Genomic DNA, 22,085 nt, shown 5'->3' with positions numbered 1-22,085 from the left:
CACTCTTACTGAAATTAGTAGAATTTAAATGTCCATAACATTTCTTGGATCTCACTATCCTTTCTGGATCTTTGTCAATCCTGATTAGTGAAATCAGTTAGGCATTGGAAGAATTGTATGTTTTCTATGGGCTTGAAGGAAGCAGAGTAAAACCACTCCTGAAGATACCTAGTTTAGATCCACTGGTTTCTGTTATCAAATGTCAAGCCTGCCATGCTTGTACATGATGTTGGAGCACATGGTGGCTTCTCAGCTCCAACTTCACACAGCGCTGGATAAAACTAATGATCCAATCACATTTTAGATCTAATTTAGGATTGCAGGATTTCTTAACCATGTAATGAAAAATTGTAGCTTTCAATATAACTGACAATGATATATGTATTGTCGAAGGCTTTCACGGCTGGCATACGATGGCTGGTGTGGGTCTTCCGGGCTGTGTGGCTGTGGTCTTGAAGTTTTGTTTCCTAACGTTTCGCCAGAACCTGTGACCGGCATCTTCAGAGTGCAGGAGCACAGACAGGAGCGGTTCTCTCTATGCCCAGGGTGATGTGACCCTTTATTAAAAAAAAAAAAAAAGAGCCATCAAACCAAGAAAGCAACATGCGACTGAAGAAGAAAAACAGCCACCCACCAACAAAGTATTTCTACCCTATATCAAAGGGGTCACAGACTGCATGGGAAAATTGATGGAAAAGCACAATTTCCAAACAATCTTCAGACCCACCAGAAAAGTACAAGAAGTGCTAAAATCAGCAAAAGACAAAAGGGATCCCCTCACTGCCGCAGGAGTATACCGCATACCGTGCAGTTGCGGGCAAGTATACATCGGGACCACAAAGCGCAGCATCCATACCAGGATAAAAGAACATGAAAGACACTGCAGACTACAGCAACCAGAAAAATCTGCAGTAGCTGAACATGCTGTCAAGCACACTGGACACAAAATCCTATTTGAAAACACAGAGATACTGGACAACACCAACAGCCACTATACCAGGCTATACCGGGAAGCCATTGAGATTCACAAACACCAGCATAGCTTCAATAAAAAAGAGGAGAGTCTAAAAATCAACAAAACCTGGCTACCAATCCTGAAAAATACAGCCTGCAAAAGCTCAACGAACTCAGCTCAACCACCAGGACATGTGAACAGTTCACACAATGAACTTGCTAATCACCCCCAGCAGCCCCTCGTTAACAATTCAATAGAAGAAAAAACCCTGCCTAATCCCCAGGAAGATACACACAGATGGTGACACCAAAACAAGCAGCCACTCAGTAACCCAACCCCACCCACACACCCCCAATCCTCCCCTTCCCCCCCCCTCAGATCTCTATAAATACCCACAAAAGGGTCACATCACCCTGGGCACAGAGAGAACTGCTCCTGTCTGTGCTCCTGCACTCTGAAGATGCCGGTCACAGGTGCTGGCGAAACGTTAGGAAACAAAACTTCAAGACCACGGCCACACAGCCCGGAAGACCCACACCAGCCATGACAATGATATACTTTGGGACTATTTATCTGGGGACTTAGGAGTCGTGGTGTTAAAGTAATTTCAAGTCTTACACAGAAGAGCAGTCTCAGAAAAAGATGCTGAGGGACTTATCTTCTACCACATGGCCATTAGCCTTTCAGGGGGCAGAACATTCCCCCCCCCCCATACTGCTTTGATAACCTCTATGTAAAATTACTGGGAGATTGAAATGCTGTTAGTATTCGTTTTACATTTTCAGATGCCTAAAAATAAATAAACACACATGCGCACACAAACGCCATAGAAACACCTAGAATATGATAAAACTAGAAAAATTAAACATGCAGTAGTGAAAAACAGATTGTCAAGCTTGCCAGATAAATTTCAGCTTTCATTTTCATCTGCTTGCCGCTAGGAGAGAAATGAAAATAAACAAGTCAATATTTGTTCCCATTGGAGGTGCTACAGATGTTGCTGGTATGAAAATCAGTGGTACTCAATAGAGACTTATAACTGGCTTTTGGTAGCATTACAATTCCTCTGAATGACATTGATTGTGATTCCTCTGGGATTCGGAGCTAACTGAATGGGTGCCTGCAGTCAAGGGTGTTTTCACCAGATTAGGCCAATCAACCTATTGTGCTATATCAAGAGAGGACTAATTTTGCCTCAATTCTCTGCAAACTTCCAGGATGCATTAGTGTGATGCACCCCACGTATGTTTGTCTTTAAAGGAACTCCAAAAACTTCAGCTGGTGATGCTGAACTACATTGTCTCAATCTACTTCTGGAGGACATTCAGTTGTTTCATGAAGTTTCTGTAATGGTATGTGAGAAAGACCTTGGGAAACTGGGCAAAGAGATGCTACCAAGGGAATGCTCAGATAAGACACAGTATAGCCCGCAGCTGGATAGTGGATGGGGCAAGAGGCTCAGAAGAGACCCTCCCTAGTTTCTTGGGCTATAAAGAAGATGGGACGGAAGACTGTACTTTCACACTTGCAAGACTGATGTCAGCCTCGCAGGGTAAACCAGACAAGAAACATGACCAGATGAGCTAATGCTACTTTATTGTAAAGCTACTTTAACAGAATCTTGCAAGTCTGAAAGTATGATTCTCTCACCATCTCCTTTACAGCCCAAGAAACTAGGGAGGGTCTCTTCTGACCCTCTTGCCCCATCCACTATCCAGCTGCAGGCTATACTGTCTCTTATCTGACCGTTCCCTTGGTAGCGTCTCTTTGCCCAGTCTCCCAAGGTCTTTCTCACATACCATTACAGTTTCTACAGTATATCTTGACAAGTGTGCTGTAGTAGTTCCAATCCTAAATGTAAACACTGGTTGGGTTTAAAGGACTGCCTTTAAAGAACCCTGAAGATGTTTGGGTTGAAGGGACTGGCATCAAGATAGGCAAGAGCAGTTTCTTGCCTTTGTTACATTCTATTCAGAGTCAGTTCATTATTTTCACTGCTAGGTTTTCTTCATCTGGATTTTAGTACTGGGGGAGGGGGGAGGGAGGGAGTACGGCATCCGGTTTGCTCAGAGCTCATTTTTCAGTAAGCAGTTGATTGGAAAAGGAGGAGAATTGGCTTGTGGAGACACTTGATGCAAATTTGCTGCCTGAACAGCAGTTGCGGTAACTGTGGAGATATTTCCAAAAGCCACACCAGAAACTCATGGAATATGGCATTATACAAACAATGTCACGCAATGTCACAGCACAGACACATGTTTAGGATTGTGGGGCCAGGCTAAGCAGGACTAAGGCATTTGCTATAGATCATTTCTGGTCTCCATTACAAGAAATAAAGACTCTGCCAGATGAAGGATAGGATCAGTTCACTGTCTTCCACTAACAGGGGTGCTTCCAGACAGAAAGCTTCTTTTGTCACATAGTCAAATGAGATATTCCAGCTTTCCTTCCTTGAAGAGTACTCTGTAGTGAGAAGAAATACAGAATAAGTGGTGGAAAAGCAGAGAATACAAATAGACATCAGTGACTCCCTGAATGAAGCAGGATAGTTACATGATAAAACCTTCATCTGGACTCACTGTCTATTGATACGAATACCTTTCGGTCTATCTAAGCCAGCTTTAGACAACTTCTTTTCTGGCATGTCCTTTATTACATACAGCATACATATCACCTTTCTTCCAACAGTGCCTGCTCCTATCCTGTTCCTTCCTCACAACCACCTTCTGAAGCAGGCTAAACTGAGTGAGACTGACAGAGCCAAAGGTATCTAGCAAGCTTTAGCCCTTAGTGGGAACTTGAGATAGACATTTCAGAGCCAAGATTAGTTAATGTGACCTGTCAAGTTTAGACAGACAGCTCAAGTTTGTTGTTACGTAAATGACTGAAACCACATTCAATCATAGTCAGAGATTACTGGCTCCTACTACTATATGGACTATTGAATCTTCAAGGTCCTTATCATGGTCCTTTATTATGTGCCTTCAAGCAAGTTAGGTAACTACTAGGGGGAGTGCTGGCATCAGAGAAACTTGCCTGATACTATCTTTATCATTTGGGGGGATTCCAGCTGAAAATTATTTTATTTACCCAAGGTTCTAAAACAACTTCCACTTTAAATCCTGTATCCTACCATAGAACTATATTTAGTTTTATTGCTTCTGCCATAAAAATGTTTTCTTAGTACTGTTACTTTGGTAGAACAGGGAGTTGCTCTGTGATATTTTAAAAGAAAAGCTTAGCTATATACCTAAAACAAAAAACAAAAACCCACCCATGAAACTACTCTACTTGCTTTTATTATGACATAAGTAATTGTAGCTGGAATCTCTGCTCTTCCTCACATAATTTTGATATATTCATTCATTTCTTAGATTTATATCCTGTCATGATTTTGTACAATTCAAAGTGGTGTACATAATGCTCCCACCTCTTACTTTCCCACAACAACAACTCTATGAGATGGGTTGGGCTGAGAGAATGTGACTGGCCCAAAGTCACCCAGCTGGCTTCTATGACTAAGAGAGGACTAAACTCACAGTCTCCTAATTCCTAGTCCAGCACCTTGACCACTACACTTGGCTCTCTGGATATTATTTCTTGTTCTACATGGAACCCAGAAAATGTCTGTATACTAAATCAGACCATTGGTTCAGCTAGGCCAGAATCATTAGTACCTTGGATCTTACCATGTTTTAGGCAGGACCGTTCCCCCCCACCCCCATTCTACACAATTATACAGAGCTACTTGGGCTCTTCCTGAGCCATCAGTATCCTGTCCAAAGGCTTGATTCTTGATGGCCAAGGAGAAGTTTCCTGCCCGCTTGTTATACATGCAGGCTCTGTGCACATCACTCAGTTCATTGGGGGAGCTGCAGCCATGAACCTTCTCTTTCATCATATTGATTATACACATTTGTTGTTTTCTGCAGTTTTTCTTCCTGGAGCAAGTGGCATTACCAGATGGCAAGAAATCCTCAGAAAGGAAGCAACTCAGAGGATAAGAGTAACAAGCATAAACAAGAGATGGAGAAGAGATTCTGCACCCAAAAGAATGCCGAACCGCTCAAATAAAGCTAGTCTTCAACAAATGGGTTCAGTAATTTCTAACAATCATTTCACATAATTTAGGTTGATAAATTAGGAAAAGAATGGGTGACTTGATATACTGCAGCTAGAATTTTGATCAGTGATAAATGTTTCTGCCAGCTGAGCAAGAAGATATAAATGACCAGATTACCAAATGGTTATACATGCATTCCAATCAATTAACTTTTGGCATATAGCCATCTATGAATCCAGCTGGCTTGTTAAAATGGAATATAGTTAGCTCCCCCCTCAAAGATCCCTGCTTTTAGGGGAGCATCAAAAGACCCAGAATCAATGCAGAGAGTCAGTTAGGATTTAAAAACAATAAAAATGTCCCCCCACCCTCCGGCTTTTGCTGTTTCCCACATACAGAAATGAAAGTCGCCCACCGTCTGACCTTTCCTGATTATTTTTCATTCGATAGTGCTTTTCAGTACACCCATTCATTTCTTTGGATGGTCATATGTTTGTTGTGAAGGGACATTTTTTGTGGGAACTAGAAACAAGAATGCAGCCCAATTCTATTTGTGTCTGTCAGAGAGGGAGGGGGAGGGGGGCATTTTTATACTTACCCCAAACATGAGGAGAATAGTTTCCTCTTTAAAACTAAAGAGAGGGAGAGGGAGTTATAGGAAGAATGCTAGGTTTTAACAAAAAAGTCCATTTCTGTTGTTGTTGTTGTTTTATATCTAGCCTGTCTTTGAGGATCTCTATTATATTTCCTGTCCCTGATTCTCAAGATTGTATCCTGCAAACAGCCAGCTGCTTTGGCACGGCAGGCACTGTGGTGAGCAGACGACGCTGGGAGGTAAAGCATGTGTGCGTGGGGAGGACGGAAGCCTGGGAGGCAACACAGAGGACTAACTTGCAGCTGAAGCTGCTCGTGGGTTAGCAATGGCAGTTAAAGGTCCTGTGAAAAAGGGCTGGGTGTCCTTCTGCTGGTTGGCCAGCTTCCAAACAAGAACCGTTCACAGGCCTTTTCTCATACTGCCTGTTCTAAAGAGGCTAAACGGGAACAGAAAATGAATTGCTTTTTTTTATTGACCTCAAAGAGGTCCTTTTATGGACAAGGCCTACGCCTGTCATTTTTATTTGATCCCATTTGAGAAGCTGACCTCTGCTGCCTGCGGGGTCTGCCCTTCTGCAGGACCAGGTGACATTCCCAGCCAGTGTGAAGCTTGGAGGACTGTTCCTTCCCCCTTGGGCTTCAAGTTCACCAAAGGCAACCTCCAGACAAATGGGCATTCAGCCTCCAGCAGGGGTTACAAAGAGCACCAGGAGACTGGGGAGCACCGTGATTCAGATCTAGAGATAGATCTGTCTGAGTTCTACTTGGGCCAACTTTCTGAGGCAACTCTTACACAGACAAATGATGTTACGTTTCCACTGCCTACACTTGTTTGTGCTTCCCCACATACACAGTTAGACATGGTCAGGATCTACCCTAAAGCCTCTTTCATGTATGATAGTATTTCTTCTCAAGTGGAATTGCTGCTCAGGAGGTACCCTGCAATGTGTACCGTGCAGCACTTGTTCTGTTTAAAATGTAAAGACAAAACACATATCACTGCCCTGTGTTGTAAGGGTGGGATAAGAAGGAGTTGCTAAAAAGACTGTCTTTTTACAACCTATAGCAATGCAACAGTGGTCTCCAAATTGTTGCAGTATTTTGGTTTTTCTTGAGTTACCTATGGTTGTACAGATCTGTGATGAAGTGCAGTTTAATTGCATGCATGTTCACAAGTACATTTCTGTTCCAGATCTACCTGCAGGCAGGCAGGCAAATCCTGATCATCTACCCAGTCACTGATATAAATTGGATTGTAAGCTCCATTAATTTTTCTTAAGAATGCCTGTTCCTGATTTAAGAATCTAGACTTTCAGAGAACTTGATCATAATCCTTCCTAGTCAGTTTCACCATATCTTTCAACTACATTGTACTTAGCAGCTTGGGGGAAAGTAGATTTCCCTAGGGCTACGAGGCTGCAAAAATCCAGGTGACAGGTAGATAGATGTAAGCAAAGAGTAGGAGGTTTTTGTATTGCTTTGCTGTTACTTAGTGGATGCCATGATCTATGCAGCCAAGATATGGTAGCTTTAAGCAAGAGAGTGAAATATAAAGAGTTCTTCTGCCTGAAACAGTATGGGAAACTGCCTGGTGGGCCAATGGGAGAAAAGAGGAATCTGAATTAATAAAGGACATAAAAAGTTCTTTCTCGTGGCTGACTTAAACTACTATTCCCCAACCCCTGAACCAGCAAAGGTTATTCCAGGTATACAGTTTTCTATCCCCACTTTCAATCCCTGTCTTGCCACAGGAATGGGTGCAAATGGCTCTGTCCTTTTGAACAGCACACAGGATACATTAAAAACAAAGATCCTTGGGTTCCCCTGGCTTTCTTTCTCTCTCTTCTCAGCAAATTTCATCAACTCGTGGGAAAATATCTGCCAATCATTCTTCTTAACATGGGATGGAACCAGGATGGAGAGAGGAGGTGAGTTTTTATAGATGGCTAGATGGTTTGTTTGCTCTAGTTTGGTGCAAATGCTTTTTGTGGATGCATTCAAAGGGAGCCTGTGAGGCTCAACCCTCTTCTAAAAGTAATCTGGTGATCAGCTAAAATCAGCTGATTGTTGGGCTCTCTTTGAACCTGCTCACGCAAATCAAATTCATCAAATCACAGTGGATCATCAGCCTCCTTTTGCATTGTTCTAGAAAGGTACTAGGCTCAAGTTAGAAAGTAATCTGAACAACAGCTGGTAGGCAGAGTAAGGGTGATTCCAGGAAGAGCAAGGGGAGAGACCACACTCCTTCCTACCCTTCCATCCCTTTCACACACCACTATCAGTCAGCTGGTGTTCAGCCTGATCCAAGTCTCTGAGCAGAGATTGTCTCAGAGACTGATGGGCCCAAGGTGAAAGGCTGATTTGAAGGAACTGGCCTCTCCCACTGCTTAAAACAGAATTATTCTAGAAGGTAGCGCCCAGAGGCTGGAGGAAGGGATGTGCTTCAGCCTGAAGTGGCCAATAGATTCCAGGCTGATCCATCCACCCCATCATTGTTACATCAAATGATCTATGAAACACATCAAATTGTGCCCATGGCAAACCTGCCATGGTTTGTTGTCTACCTCAAGGCATTACTGTATTTAGGTACTTTAATAGCAGAACAGCAAAGAATAATGTTCAACTGCTTCAGGTATGGGCTGAGGATGAGATGAAGGCAACGTCATGAGGACAACAAACAGAAGTTATCAAGGCACGTTCATGCTGTGGTTGGGTTCAAATGAGGAAAGTCACATAGTAGACATATAATGGACAGGCAGATGAAATCATGAAGAGGTGGTCCCTTCTTTGAAAATATGTATAAGATTACAGTCAATTTATTTGTTTGCTTACTGCATTTATCTCCTGTATAATCAGTCTAACCCTTAGTGGATTACACAAAATAAAAAAAACATCCACGGTAGGTATAAAAATATAAAAACACATCTCAGTAACAAAAAAATGCTCTCTGGAACAGCTTGGACTTCAGCATCCCCTGAAGGCAAGCAGAGATGGGGCCAGCCTGATCCCCACTGTGACAGAGCTCCAGAGGCCTGGCATTGCTCCTCAGAAATTTTCCTGCCGGTTTCAGCTCCCTTAACTTCCCAGAAATGGGTCACTAGAAATAACTTTTCCCTAGATGACTTGATAGGCTGGGCTGATTCTGGCTGGATCATAACTGATTTTAAATTACGGTTGATTGCACATTTATTTTCCTTGCTCAGCAAATACAGCATTGAAGGGTGATTGTCAATAGGAATGTGATTATCACTCATTATTAATTCAAGCACAGTGCTATATAAGCCATTATACTGCCATGAACCATCAAACGGTGGGTTATCAATTGAATTGTTTTTAAGATTAAGTAGGATAGAAATTATGTAAATATAATAAAAATAAATAAAAATACTATATATTTGCACAATACCTTCATATAATCAATCTCTTACTAGACTAGACCACTTTGGACTGCAAGTGAAGACTGAATATTTGAATGCTGTCCCAGATTTGTTTTTTTTAAAAAAAACACCTCTGGAATGCAAGGATTTGGCTAAAGGGAATGCTTTAGCCAAATCCTTTCTGTTATGACATACTAGTTTTGAAAACATAATTGGTTCTATCTGAGAGATAAGCAATGCAGTTCAGCCACAATTTAAAAAATGTATGTGTGTGTGTGTATGTATGTGAGAGAGAATAATGTGCAAAAGTGCACTATATTAGGGAAATTTGTACCCTAGATAAAATTGTAGAGAAAATGCATATGTTTAGAAAAATGTATTTTAGTACAAATTAAAAAAACAAACAAACCTGACAGCAGCATCCGTGACAGGTGTCAAAATCTGTAAGTTGGCAGGCTGTTTTGTGGCTGACATCCCGCTCCTTGTATATGTGAGTGGATACTGGATGCATATACAAAAAGGTAGGGCCTTGATCATAAAATCGCAACCACCATCTTGTGGGTGTTGACCCTGCCCTCTGAATGTCTGTGAATCTCAAGTTTGGCACTCTGAACTTGATATATTAGCAAAAAGAAGTGATGGACAGAAACTAACATGGATGGATTTTCCCTTCCCTAATGCCAGGTCTCCACCGTTATTTCTTGTCTTGACAAACATCTTTCTTTCTTGGACCATCCCACAGGTTTTCCCCATCTTCTGTTCATTACTGCCATCAACCACCGGTCCCCCAAGCCCCAGAGGAGTTCAGGAAAGGACAGGACTCCTGCTGAACGCCCGCCTCCCTCTATTGGTGGGCTGGGGAGTGGGCTTCTGTGCTCTGACGGCACGGGGAAAGAGTTCTCGAGCCCAAGAGTCTGCGGCATCCACTGGATGGGGGCATTGTCTCTCAGGAAGCTGAGGAGAGACGGCTCCAGTGGGTGCATCTGGCCGCTAATGAGCTTTCTGGTGGCAGCCCCATTCTCATCAGCCCCATTTGTTTTTACAGGCTGGCCTTTGTTGACTTTAAGCTTGGGTGGCTCTTTCTTATTTTTCCTTGCCACACAGTACAAACATTCTCAGGCGTTAAGCTTGCCTTGCCCTGGCTGCCTCCTGTTCATCTGAGACTGTGGGGGAGCTAAATTTAAACTTGATTGATAGCTTTTAACCAGAGAAGGTCAGGATGCTATTTTCCTGTAAAATGGTCTGCTGCTGTTTGTGTGCATTTTCTCTCTGTCTCTCTCGCACGGGTGCTTTCTCCTTTTAGTTTGTTTGTTTACCGGACTTTCTTTAAGGAGCTACAGTTGGTCTTCCAAAGGAAGTTCTCCCCAGCCTTTCTCCTGAAGGGCATTTCTTAAAAAAAACCCTTTAGTAAATCTTCAGGAGATGCTTCCTCTTTCTGAACAAGACTAGGAAACAGAGTAACCAGCCAGGCTCTTAAAACTACTGTAGCCGATTCTGTAACAGGAAGCCTCCAGCTCTTCTTTCTATGGCAGTGCATTCTCCAGGAACAGTTCAGACTTTGTTTTCTTGCATCAGTCTTCACAGAGTGAAACAGCTGAACGGTAGCCGTGCCTGGTCTTCTCTTTTTTCCCCCAGACAGGGGATGAATAACCAAGTCAGGAATAGGCAAGATGAAGCCTGCCAAACTTAATTTGTCCCCAGAGCTCCTCACCTCTAGGTGCCACCAAATTCCCTGCCCCACCTGATCTCTTTTAAAAGATTATTTTAATTATAAATAAACAAGAAGCTAGCAGACCATCAGCTTTTGATATCTTTTTTATTCGCAGCAATGCCTTTGGGCTCCATGAAGATCTCGTTGATATGGCAGAGATTCACTTGTGTCCTGGCCCAAAAGGATGGCCTATTTTTAAACTAAATCAGATAAATACATGACAACATTCAGCCTCTTTACCAGAGAATTGGAAATATAAACAGAGCAACAGGTGTTTTTCTTCTTTTTCTTAGAGCAGAACCTAGCAGAAGTCACATGGTTGCAGCTGCCATCTTGCCTTTTTTGACCCACTCCCACCCCCAGTGGAGACTCAGGATCCAAGTGGAGCCACAAATATCTATATACCTGTAGAGAATAAGGAAGATGACATTGATGGAAATCGGCAGAAACCATTACTTAGGCAAAAAGGGCTGACAATGTTTAAGTCCAAGATGAGATAACATTTGGAAGTGGCTCAGGCAGACACCTCCCTAATTCACTGGAGTATCAGAAGGAGGAGGAGGTACAGCACAATTAGATTTGCAAGATTCTGTTCTTGTAGCCAATCTCAATAAAAGCAGTTTTCCTGTGGAGTTGATTTCCTGGTCTGGTCCACTGATTGGGCTGACAATGTAGTCCCTCTTAGCTGAATGCCTGATCTAGGTAAATTAGTAGCAACTATTATTCAAATAAGAATCATTATTGTGTGGAATAACCAGCTTTACTGTGGGAGAAACTTTGACTACACCTAATGATTTTGCTGTCATTTTGATTAGAATAATTTGAACAGATGCCAGTGAAGGAATGATAACATGAAGGCCCTGTTTTTAGAGCCCCTCAAATACTTGGCAGAAGAAGGAGAAGACAGCACAGTCTTTTTTAGTCAGATGTAGTTCTGGATTGTGACTGGCTCTTGGACAGAATACTGACCACTGATTCAACTCTTCTAAGGATATGATTCAGAGCTTGCTTGGGAAAAAAGCCCCATAGAACATTTTTGACTAGACATGTGCAGACGGTGCCACTTGCATTGGAAGATGAATTAAGGATTGCATTTGGTATGACTAAGGCATAGCTTGATAGTTTTTTCAACCATCCATACTTCTTGGAAGTTGTCCAGAGACTCTGTTAGCTGACAAACTGGGTGGGTTGGAATGTTATTTTAATGAGAATCTAGAGCAGTAGAATGTGAAGTATTGGCTATGTTATTCCAGTGATTCATATTCTCACAATGTGCATGCATGGGATATTGTGGCTCATCATAGTTTTCATACAGCTTACAGCTTATAAAACAAATAAGTTGTGAATTCAGACAGAACCTGGTATAAAGAGGGTGGAGAGATGTATGTTGATCTGGCAGACTTCTGCTCTGATGTGAGAATCTGGAATAAGTTTTCAATCTGGATGTTTCTGTATAACGTCCTTAGATATTTTCAGTTTTTTCTTTTCTTTTGTATCTGATTTTCTAGTTATTGGAAATTCAGATTAAAAGTGCCAAATTTTATTTTATTTTATTTTTTAGATGCAGGGACTTGCAAAATGAAATGTAAATATCTATGAAAAACTGGGAAGTACCTATGCTACAGGTCAGGTCATTCTCCAGTATAAGTCCTTGAAAACATATTTGTTTTAATATTTTTATTTATTTATTTATTTAAGCAATTTATATGGCTGCCCAACTCACTCATGGTGACTCTGGATGGCTTACAGAAATAAAAACCCCAAATATAAAACCCACTACCCCCTCCTACCCCCTGGCGACAACAACACATTTACACTGGCCATTTGATGGGGTCAGTATCAACCTGGGATCCCCAGGCTCGTTGGCAAAACCATGTCTTCAGGGCCTTATGGAAGAATATCAAGGCCGGGGGCCAGTCTTATCTCTGCAGGGATGATGTTCCACAGGGAGGGAGTCACCACGGAGAAGGCCCTTCTTCTTGGTCCCACTAGATGGACTTCCTTATGGGGGGGACCCATAACATACTTTGTCTGGGGAGGACCTGTAACATACCCTATGCACATGGTCTGCTTCTATGCTAAGCAATATGTTTTAATGTTTGGTTTTTATCACAATAGTTGAGCATAATTAGAGAACCCACGTTGTGTAGTGGATTGCTGCTGGGAAAAACTGAGTTCAGATTCTTCCTTAGTGGTGAGGTTCATCATAAGCTCTTGCATATAGAATGGAAAGGAAATAATGGAGCTGTTCAGAAAAAGAGTGGAATAAGAATGAAAGAAGCAAACAAATAAACCTATGAGATAGCTAAATGTACTTGTTAATAGATCATCATTAGTCCCACTTTAAATAAATTGATCCAAGAGTGAAAAGCATTAAAGATGCATACTAGATAAGATCAGTGAGTTTATATTTGGCACAAGGTGAAGGCTCTGTTTTAAAACCACTTGTTTTGGATCTGTTAGACACTTCTGAGAATGTTTAATAAAGGCGCTCTGTAATTGCCTTGCTAGTCAATGTGCAATTCATGAGTTGGAATATTAATTCAGTTGGTCTGGATCTGTATTATTATTATTATTATTATTATTATTATTGCAACATTTGGAGCTGAAATCAATTCTAAATATTATTACAATGCTGTGTATTAAATATGTTCTTGTTTATTTATAGTTATTGATGAATTTACAGAGAGTAAAAAGCAAATCCAAAAAAAAGATAGAAAAGGAAGCAAAAGGAAGAAAGAAAGAAGTGCAACAAAAGAAAAAAAAAGAAAAAACCCTCTAAAGTTATGAAGTATAACAACTTCTGAATATATGTATGTTTTTGTTTATAGACTCTATTAAGATATCAAGAACAGTAGACTTTTCAGGCTTGGAGACTAGCCAAAGGAGTGATTATACAACCCTGAAAGCACATCCACATTGTAAAATAGCGGGGAAGGAAAGGCTAACTCGTGGAAGATCCACATTCAGTCCTCTACAAGGTCGATCTTCCCCTGGCCTGACCACACAGAAAAAAAGAACAGCTGGGCAAGAGAGACAGCTGGTCTTTCTGACAACCACAATCTTCATCACAAATCATCATGGAGGCACAGACTCTTCCAGCTGGATGGGAGGAAGCCAACTGAAGGCCAACCTCTCATATGCACTAGAGTGTTTGCAAAGGTGGCTGTCTTCTGTTTTGCCAAGGAAAACACTACTTTCAAGCCAAATTCCTTGAGCTAGTTTCAGCTTACCACAGCACCAACATGGAGGCTCCATTGTGTGTTTATGTGTCAGCCGTTTCAGGTAGGCAAAGTCAACAAAAAGGTATGGCAAGGATTCCAGGAACACTCTTATTGTTTTGGGGTAAAATAACAGAATCTTGAAAGCCTGTTGAGTTTCTCTCTGCCCCATCTTATACCAAACAAAATCAAGGCAATGTTATCTTGAGTTTCTTTCTCACATTTTCCTCTTTCTCAAGACAGAGCAATCTTTTCTGAAAGCCTCCCCCTTTAACAGTTTGCTAATTACTTCCCCACTTTCAAGGCCAGATCTCCATTCCTTCACAATATGTTGTCAGCAGACAGTAAATGGGCTTCTTTGAACAGGGGCAAGAAACCTGTGAATGAGTCCTAAATGCAACCTGACTGTTGGCAAATGATTGTTGATGTATCTAGTTTGTGAACATTTCAGTTAGAGGGTTTGTTTTGTTTTGTTATCATAAGAGGGCAACGAAGAATGCTTTTGAGCACTATGTCCGTTTTTTGGAGTTGTTCTGTTTATATTTTTAAGGGTCTCTGCCTTTTTAATTTTTATTTTATGAATATCAATATTGGTACATTGTATTGTTAACACTATTGTATGTGTGCATACTTTTTCTGTCAGTTAATTTATAGTAATTGGTCATCCATTCATCCTTTTAGCACTCCTGCACCATTTGCAAATTGAAGCTTGGAGAAAAGACAGAGAATTGGGGCTGGGAGGCAGCTGGGATTCCCCACCAGCTGCTGATTTTGCCTTTAGGAAGTCTCATATCTGAAAGGTTAACAACTGACAGGTGGTCTGAAGATGGCATACATATAGACTAGGTTCCTGGTGGGAGCAGTTGGGTGTTTTTTATGTGAGTATCTTAAATGTGTGTACCTTCTTTATATTTCAAAAGTTCACTACCTCTCCCAAAGATATGCGTACACATAAGTGACTCACTTTGAGAATATAAATAGGAATCAACTGTACCTGCCTGGTGTAACAAGTGGTTATAATCATGGTCTGCAGTGTTTTGCATTACCTTGTGTGTAACAGCTAGAAAATAAAGGAAAGAATATCCCTGGTCAGCATGATTTATTGCATTTTTCATGCCTAGTAGCTGAAGGCAACATACATAGGCTACTCTTTCTCCTCACTGATCCCCACCACGAGAACTCTGTGATGTAGGTTAGGCTGAATATGAATGACCCAAACTCAGCTATTTAGCTATGTGAGCAAGTGAGAATTTGAACCTGGGTCTTCCTAGTCAACTAACACATCAATCACTATAGTAGCTTGGTGTTGTCTACACTATTACTAGCACTGTGAGCTTGAGAATACCATCCATTTGTTTTCCTTTATTGTTTTACGAGTCTCACATATAAAATCTATCAGGGCCCTGATTATGACATGGGAGGAGGAAAAGAAACTCTAGCCAGAGAAAGATGTTTATTCCAAGTCTTGAATTTTCTGTTGGACTCTACATAAATGTTATTTTGATTTATATGTTATTACTTACAGTAACTGCTGTGCTATTGATAGGAATTAGAAATTATTTTGCCCTGGTGCCCTTAATTAGATTAGTGATTTCTCTAGGCTCAACTGGGTTTAAAGAGGCACTTTGTTCTCTACTTTCTTCCAATCTAGAGCTGTGAGTTATGGCATAACAAGAAGCTCATGTGGGAGAGAAATTGGTGATCTGTTCAAATATGAACATATCAATAGATCTAATTGCAATCATCTGGCCTTTTCCATTTGCTTGTGCATGTGTGTGTTAATGTTGTTTTATCCTTGAACACTTTCCATGTTTGTAGTTTATGTAATAAAAAGGGAATAGCTCATTCCCTGAGGAGATTAAAGTAAGATATGAATTATATAAGAATTTATGTTATTAAAACAGCCTTCTCCAACAGTGCTTTCCAGATGTGTGGATGACTCCCATTCTTCTCCATCAGTGGGGCAATACAGGCTCTAGGTAATGGGAACTGTGCTTTAGCACGTCTGCATGAAGCGTGGTAGGAAGTGCTGATTATTAGTCATCAGTTTCTGTTTCAGAGAATCCATTTCATAGTTGGTGACAGAAATGTGCTTTATTGGACAAACTGACTCCTTCAGAAAGAATGGTTAGGCTTTTCTTTTACAAGATTGGGTCATCTAGCAGTAAGATCTTTACATTTAATGTAAATATATATCTTCCTTGAGAGTTAGAAATATAATTCTTTTTCCTAGATATGTTTCATTGGTTAGTCATGTGACCATTACTGCTCTGCAACATTCAAAGACTACACTTGAGCTGCCTTGAGTGACTAGAGATACCAGATCTGGGCTGCAAAGGAGCCCAGGATACCAGGAGACCACTGAATGGCAGCCAAGAAATGCAGAAAACTACCATCCAGTGATTGCTGAGGGTTTTGGAGCTCAGAGCAGGAAGCCCTACACTTGATTACAGTAAAAATGCTGTTCTTTGGTTACAACTCTTTACTTTATAGCAGTAATGCACACGCTACAACTCTATGGACACGTGTACCTTTCCACCATTTGGGATGTGCTCATCTTAGCCCTGCCAAATACTGCTGCCTGATGGTCATTTCTAATGTGACAGAAGGAGAAAATATAGAATCTATTAGTAGTGATCATATTTACTAAAAACATCCCTCTCAATTTTTGGAATATAGTGACAACCACCACTCAAAGGCCAAGGGTGGCCCCCCAGCTTTGCACACTCTTCAAATCATACATGATAGATGGAGATGGAGATGGATGGAGATGATGGAGAGGGAGAATGAATGAATAGTGGGCAAAGCTGAGCTGGAACTAGGACATAAGGACACCAGGGTTTAAAATCCTGCCTTGCAGTCAGGAGCTTTCCTGCCATTAGTAGTAAGGGAAACAAATCTAGTGGTTCTAGGAATTGTTTATTGTTTGCTTCTCACTGCAGATAATAACCATATGGGCATTAGCCCAGCTTGAATCACAGCAAGAACAAAGGTTGATACTTCTCCCATACAGTGCTAATCTTCCTGTGCTAGTTATTTAATAATCAAAAATCTTGAACAACTGGCAAGTGTTCACATCTAGTTTTTGGCCTATGTGTTGCATAAAAGTGCCTTTATGAAGATAATGTGAAAATCATAGCAAGACTTCCACCTAGTTGTGGACTTTTTGTTAATACATTTGAAATTGGTTCAGTCATTTTAAGCTCTAGTTTAGGTCTCTTTTTAAAACTTTAATTCAATCAAGAAAATTGGCTGATGGTGGATTATTACTTCCTGCAATAAAAGTATGAAAGTGTGTCTGCTACATTTTTGCAATTATCACTTAAAAACAATGGAAGGTCTATTGTCATAATTAAAATGATTGGTCATATGTAAATATAATTTTTTCCTGAAATTCCTCATCAGTTGTTCCAGTGTAGAGTTTTCTTTATACCATTAGTCTGGTACTGCTGTATGCAGTTCCTACAATAGGCATGGACTTTCCTTTAGTTTGATTAATTTATAAATTTGTGCCACACTTTCTTCTCCTTGACAAAGGCCCCAAAGTGCAAAAAACCTCTGGTAAAATGTTACATGTGACTTAGCTTTAACATCACACTAAATCCTTGTGGCTGAAAAGAAACCACAACAGTCAAACTGCTTCTTCCTAGACAGCCTCCAGACTTAGTTGTCGTAAGTATCTTCTGCCTCATTTCACAGGAGAACATGTTTAAACATGGAGGGAGAGAGGAGTTGGAGGGGTTTGGAGTTTTCTCCCATTATGAAAAGAATGCTTTCCCCCTGCATTCTTTTTTTTTTTTTTGGTCTTTGAAAGGTTCCTTAAGCTGTGCATACTGAGAAAAACAAAAACTCAAGTTAAAAAATACTAGAAATAGGCAACTTTTTTTAACCAATGAAAGAAGGCATGTCAGAGACATTAGTGATCATTGCCAAACATATTAAAAAGGAGATAGCTTTGCATCATAAAGTACAATACAAGCAAATTTAAAAAATACAATGTGTTAACAGCATTAATTCTATATAATGGGTAAATTCAAGCTAGTTTCTTGTGATTCAATATAGCAGATAAACCAAGCTAGTCCAACATTAAAAAGATCCCTGAAGCGAGCACCAAAGTGATGTAGTAAGGCCATGCTACTGGAGGAAATCTGAACTGATTTTAGTGGAACAGGAGCTCATGAAACTAATATTGACCGATCAAAGTTTAAAATATTATCTAATATCAATTCATAGTAATTCGTACTTATTATTCATGACTAGAACAAACTAAATTTATATCACAATATCAGTACTACATGACTGATATTGACAACTGTTTATAAATGCAATAGACCACATGTATGGTCTGTTCCTGCTTCTTTCCAATTTCATCTTCCCAAACATCTTATGAGATAATTGATCTAAGTCTTCCAGTCACTCTATGGATTGAGGTGGCATCTGAACCTGGGAGTTGAAATCTGGACATCCAGAGTAAAGCCTGATGACCTAAAAATGACTTCTAAACTTTTACCAACACACAAGATTTCCTTTAATTTATTTTGGTAAAAAAGAAAAAAAAATCCTGCCAGTATAAATGCTTTCTCTTTCCTGAACGGATAATGGTGTCCCTCTTCCTGTTAGGGCTTGTGGTCTCATCATCGGTTCAGGAAGTCATTTAACTCAGGTCATGTGGTTCAGTGGCTGAGTCCTCCTCTTCACCCTTTGCTTCATTTATTGGTCACGTTTGCTTGTTATAGTCTTCCTCTGTTCAGAGAACAAACAGGAAAAGGGGGCTCTATTTTCTGAAGGAGAAACCTCCCACTGTGCTTTCAGATGAAAGCACAGGCAAGAACGGCTGTGCAAAGCTTTGAAGAGGTTGCTCAGTTTAAAGTAGATGCAGTCAAATTGAATTGAATCCTCAAATCAAATCTATGCATCAATTTAAGGCATTGACTCAAGTGCCTTCAAACTGCTTTTGAGAGATGTTAAGCTGATTTTGAAGATTCAGTAGATTTTCTGACTCTTTAGAATCTCAAATACTACTGCTGTTCTCCTTTAGTATATGGACAGAGCTGAGTGGGAACTGAGTGGTGGGTTAGCTCTTTGACATAAGTAGCTGGCCCACAAAATTATCATCTTTACAAATCCTAACGGGGTTTGTGGAGTGCTGCTTTGCAGTTTGTAGCTCTCTTTCTTCTGCTAGAATTTCTTTAGATGGGTTTGCTTGAAGAGCAAAAGAAACCTCAGATGTATTCTTTATGAGAGCTGCTCTTGCACAGTGTCCTTGCTGTTAGACTAGTGTATATTATACAATTTCTTTATATTAGTGTATATGTGCACAATAGTCATAATGCACACATTTCTTTTACGCAAATGCTATATATCATTTGCAGACATTTTCTGAATGGTACAACCTTACAAATCTACCAGAAGGAAGTTCAATAGGACTTCCTTCTAGGTGAGTAGAGGTTTGCACAAACTGTTGGATGGATGTGAATGGTTGTGATCTATATTCTCTTACATTACAAACCAGAATGCAGTATGTGCATTTAAATTACTGATGGTCATCCTTCAACAGCAAATGCTGAATGGATTGACATTCCATGCTGAACCAAAAATAGGTAAATTGTGCCATGGCTCAATATGATGTGTAAACATATCAATTATGGGTTTAGCTTTGTTATTAAATCATAGTTTAAAAATCATGGGTTACTGCTATGTATTCCTATATTCATTCAGAGAGGTAAACCACAAGGGATCTATTCCCTGTGTGCCGAACAACCATGTATCTGTATAGCAATAGGGTAGAGCAATAAAGACAATTCAAAGATTATATATGATCTCATAATAACAGTAACATGAACTTGTTTCTTTGGCACTGTTGACGAAGCTGTGATGATCACTTGCTTCTCTTTTTCCCCCTTTACAAATTCTCCAGATTCAAGAATCCTTTTGCACACAGTGTCTTCAGAAATAAATTTATAATACTGTACAGTCAGGATTCCCCTTCATGGATCACTGCCTTGTTGTGGTGAAGGGGCTTGCATAACTCAGTGAAGCCATGAGCTATACCATGCAGGGCCACCCAAGACGGACAGGTCATGACAGAGAGTTCTGACAAAATGTGGTCCACTGGAGAAGGAAATGGCAACCCACTCCAGTATCCTTGCCAAGAAAACCCCATGGACAATGTCAAAAGGCTAAAAGATATGACGCCAGAAGATGAGCTCCTCAGGTCGAAAGGTGTCCAATATGTTACTGGGGAAAAGTGGAGGGCAATTCCAAGTAGCTCCAGAAAGAGTAAAATGGCTGGGCCAAAGCCGAAAGAACATTCAGCTGTGGATGTATCTGGAAGCGAAAAGAAGGTCCGATGCTGTAAAGAACAATATTGTATAGGTACCTGGAATGTAAGATCTATGAACCAAGGCAAGCTGGATGTGGTCAAACATGAGATGACAAGATTGAACATTGACATCTTGGGAATCAGCGAATTAAAATGGACGGGAATGGGTGAATTTAATTCAGGTGACCAGTATATCTACTACTGTGGGCAAGAAACCCTTAGAAGAAATGGAGTAGCACTCATAGTCAATAAGAGAGTGGGAAAGGCAGTAATGGGGTATAACCTCAAAAGCGACAGAATGATCTCAGTGCGAATCCAAGGCAAACCATTCAACATCACAGTAATCCAAGTCTATGCCCCAGCCACTGATGCTGAAGAAGCTGAAGCTGAATGGTTCTATGAAGACCGACACCTTCTAGAACTAGCACCAAAAAAAAAGATGTCCTTTTTATCATAGGGGATTGGAATGCTAAAGTAGGAAGTCAAGGAATAATCAGAATAACAAGCAAGTTTGGCAGAGTACAAAATGAAGCAGGGCAAAGGCTAATAGAGTTCGGTCAAGAGAACAAGCTGGTCATAGCAAACACTCTTTTCCAACAACACAAGAGACGACTCTACACATAGACATCACCAGATGGTCAATACCGAAACCAGATTGATTATATACTTTGCAGCCAAAGATGGAGAAGCTCTATACAGACAGCAAAAACAAGACCAGGAGCTGACTGTGGCTCAGATCATGAGCTTCTTACTGCAAAATTTAGGCTTAAATTGAAGAACATAGGGAAAACCACTAGACCACTCAGGTATGACTTAGATCATATTCCTTCTGAGTACACAGTGAAGGTGATGAATAGATTTAGGGGATTAGATTTGGTAGACAGAGTGCCTGAAGAACTATGGATGGAGGTCCACAACATTGTACAGGAGGCAGCAACTAAAACCATCCCAAAGAAAAAGAAATGCAAGAAAGCAAAATGGCTGTCTGATGAGGCTTTACAAATAGCTGTGGAAAGAAGGAATGCAAAAAGCAAGGGTGAAAGGGAAAGATATAAGCAACTGAATGCAGATTTCCAGACAATAGCAAGGAGAGATAAGAAGGCCTTCTTAAATGAACAATGCAAAGAAATCGAGGAAAACAATAGAATGGGGAAGACTAGAGATCTCTTCAAGAAAATTGGAGATATCAAAGGAATGTTTAGTGCAAAGATGGGCATGATAAAGGACAAAAAAGGCAGGGACCTAACAGAAGCAGAAGAAATTAAAGAGAGGTGGTAAGAATACACAGAAGAACTATACAAGAAAGATCTTAATGTCCCTGATGTCCATGCTGGTGTGATCAATGAACTTGAGCCGGACATCCTAGAGAGTGAAGTCAAGTGGGCCTTAGGAAGCATTGCTAACAACAAAGCTAATGGAGATGACAGTATTCCAGCTGAGTTATTTAAAATACTAAAAGATGATGCTGTTAAAGTGCTGCACTCAATATGCCAGCAAGTTTGGAAAACGCAACAGTGGCCATGGGATTGGAAAAGGTCAGTTTACGTTCCAATTCCAAAGAAGGGCAATGCTCAAACTATCACACAATTGCGCTCATTTCACATGCTAGCAAGGTTATGCTCAAAATCCTACAAGCTAGGCTTCAGCAGTATGTGAACCAAGAACTACCGGATGTACAAGCTGGGTTTTGAAGAGGCAGAGGAACTAGAGATCAAATTGCCAACATTCACTGGATCGTGGAAAAAGCACGAGAGTTCCAGAAAAACATCTACTTCTGCTTCATTGACTATGCAGAAGCCTTTGATTGTGTGGATCACAACAAACTGTGGCAAATTCTTAAAG

General features: G+C 40.6%; 2 long non-coding RNA genes across 2 annotated transcripts in view; both read left to right on the top strand.

Annotated features, from left to right (window-relative positions):
* The window catches only part of LOC148217077 (uncharacterized), a 124,487-nt gene extending 119,467 nt beyond the window's left edge, over window positions 1–5,020 (top strand). Inside the window, exon 4 of the long non-coding RNA XR_015796054.1 lies at window positions 4,888–5,020. This is a non-coding gene — a long non-coding RNA (uncharacterized LOC148217077). The remainder of the gene's footprint in view (window positions 1–4,887) is intronic.
* A 643-nt stretch (window positions 5,021–5,663) lies between these two features.
* Window positions 5,664–14,180, top strand: LOC148217076 (uncharacterized). The gene is made up of 3 exons (XR_015797956.1): window positions 5,664–5,852; window positions 7,364–7,540; window positions 13,369–14,180. It is a non-coding gene; the product is annotated as an uncharacterized LOC148217076 (long non-coding RNA).
* Window positions 14,181–22,085: the final 7,905 nt, after the last annotated feature.

The sequence above is a fragment of the Python bivittatus genome, unplaced genomic scaffold, assembly GCF_059951505.1.
Source record: "Python bivittatus isolate LINGU-HERP-01145 unplaced genomic scaffold, Pbiv_v1 ctg000020_np1212, whole genome shotgun sequence".
Classification (NCBI taxonomy): Eukaryota; Metazoa; Chordata; class Lepidosauria; order Squamata; family Pythonidae; genus Python; species Python bivittatus.
Note: the sequence above shows the minus strand (reverse complement) of the source record. Positions and strands in the feature narration are given on the sequence as shown.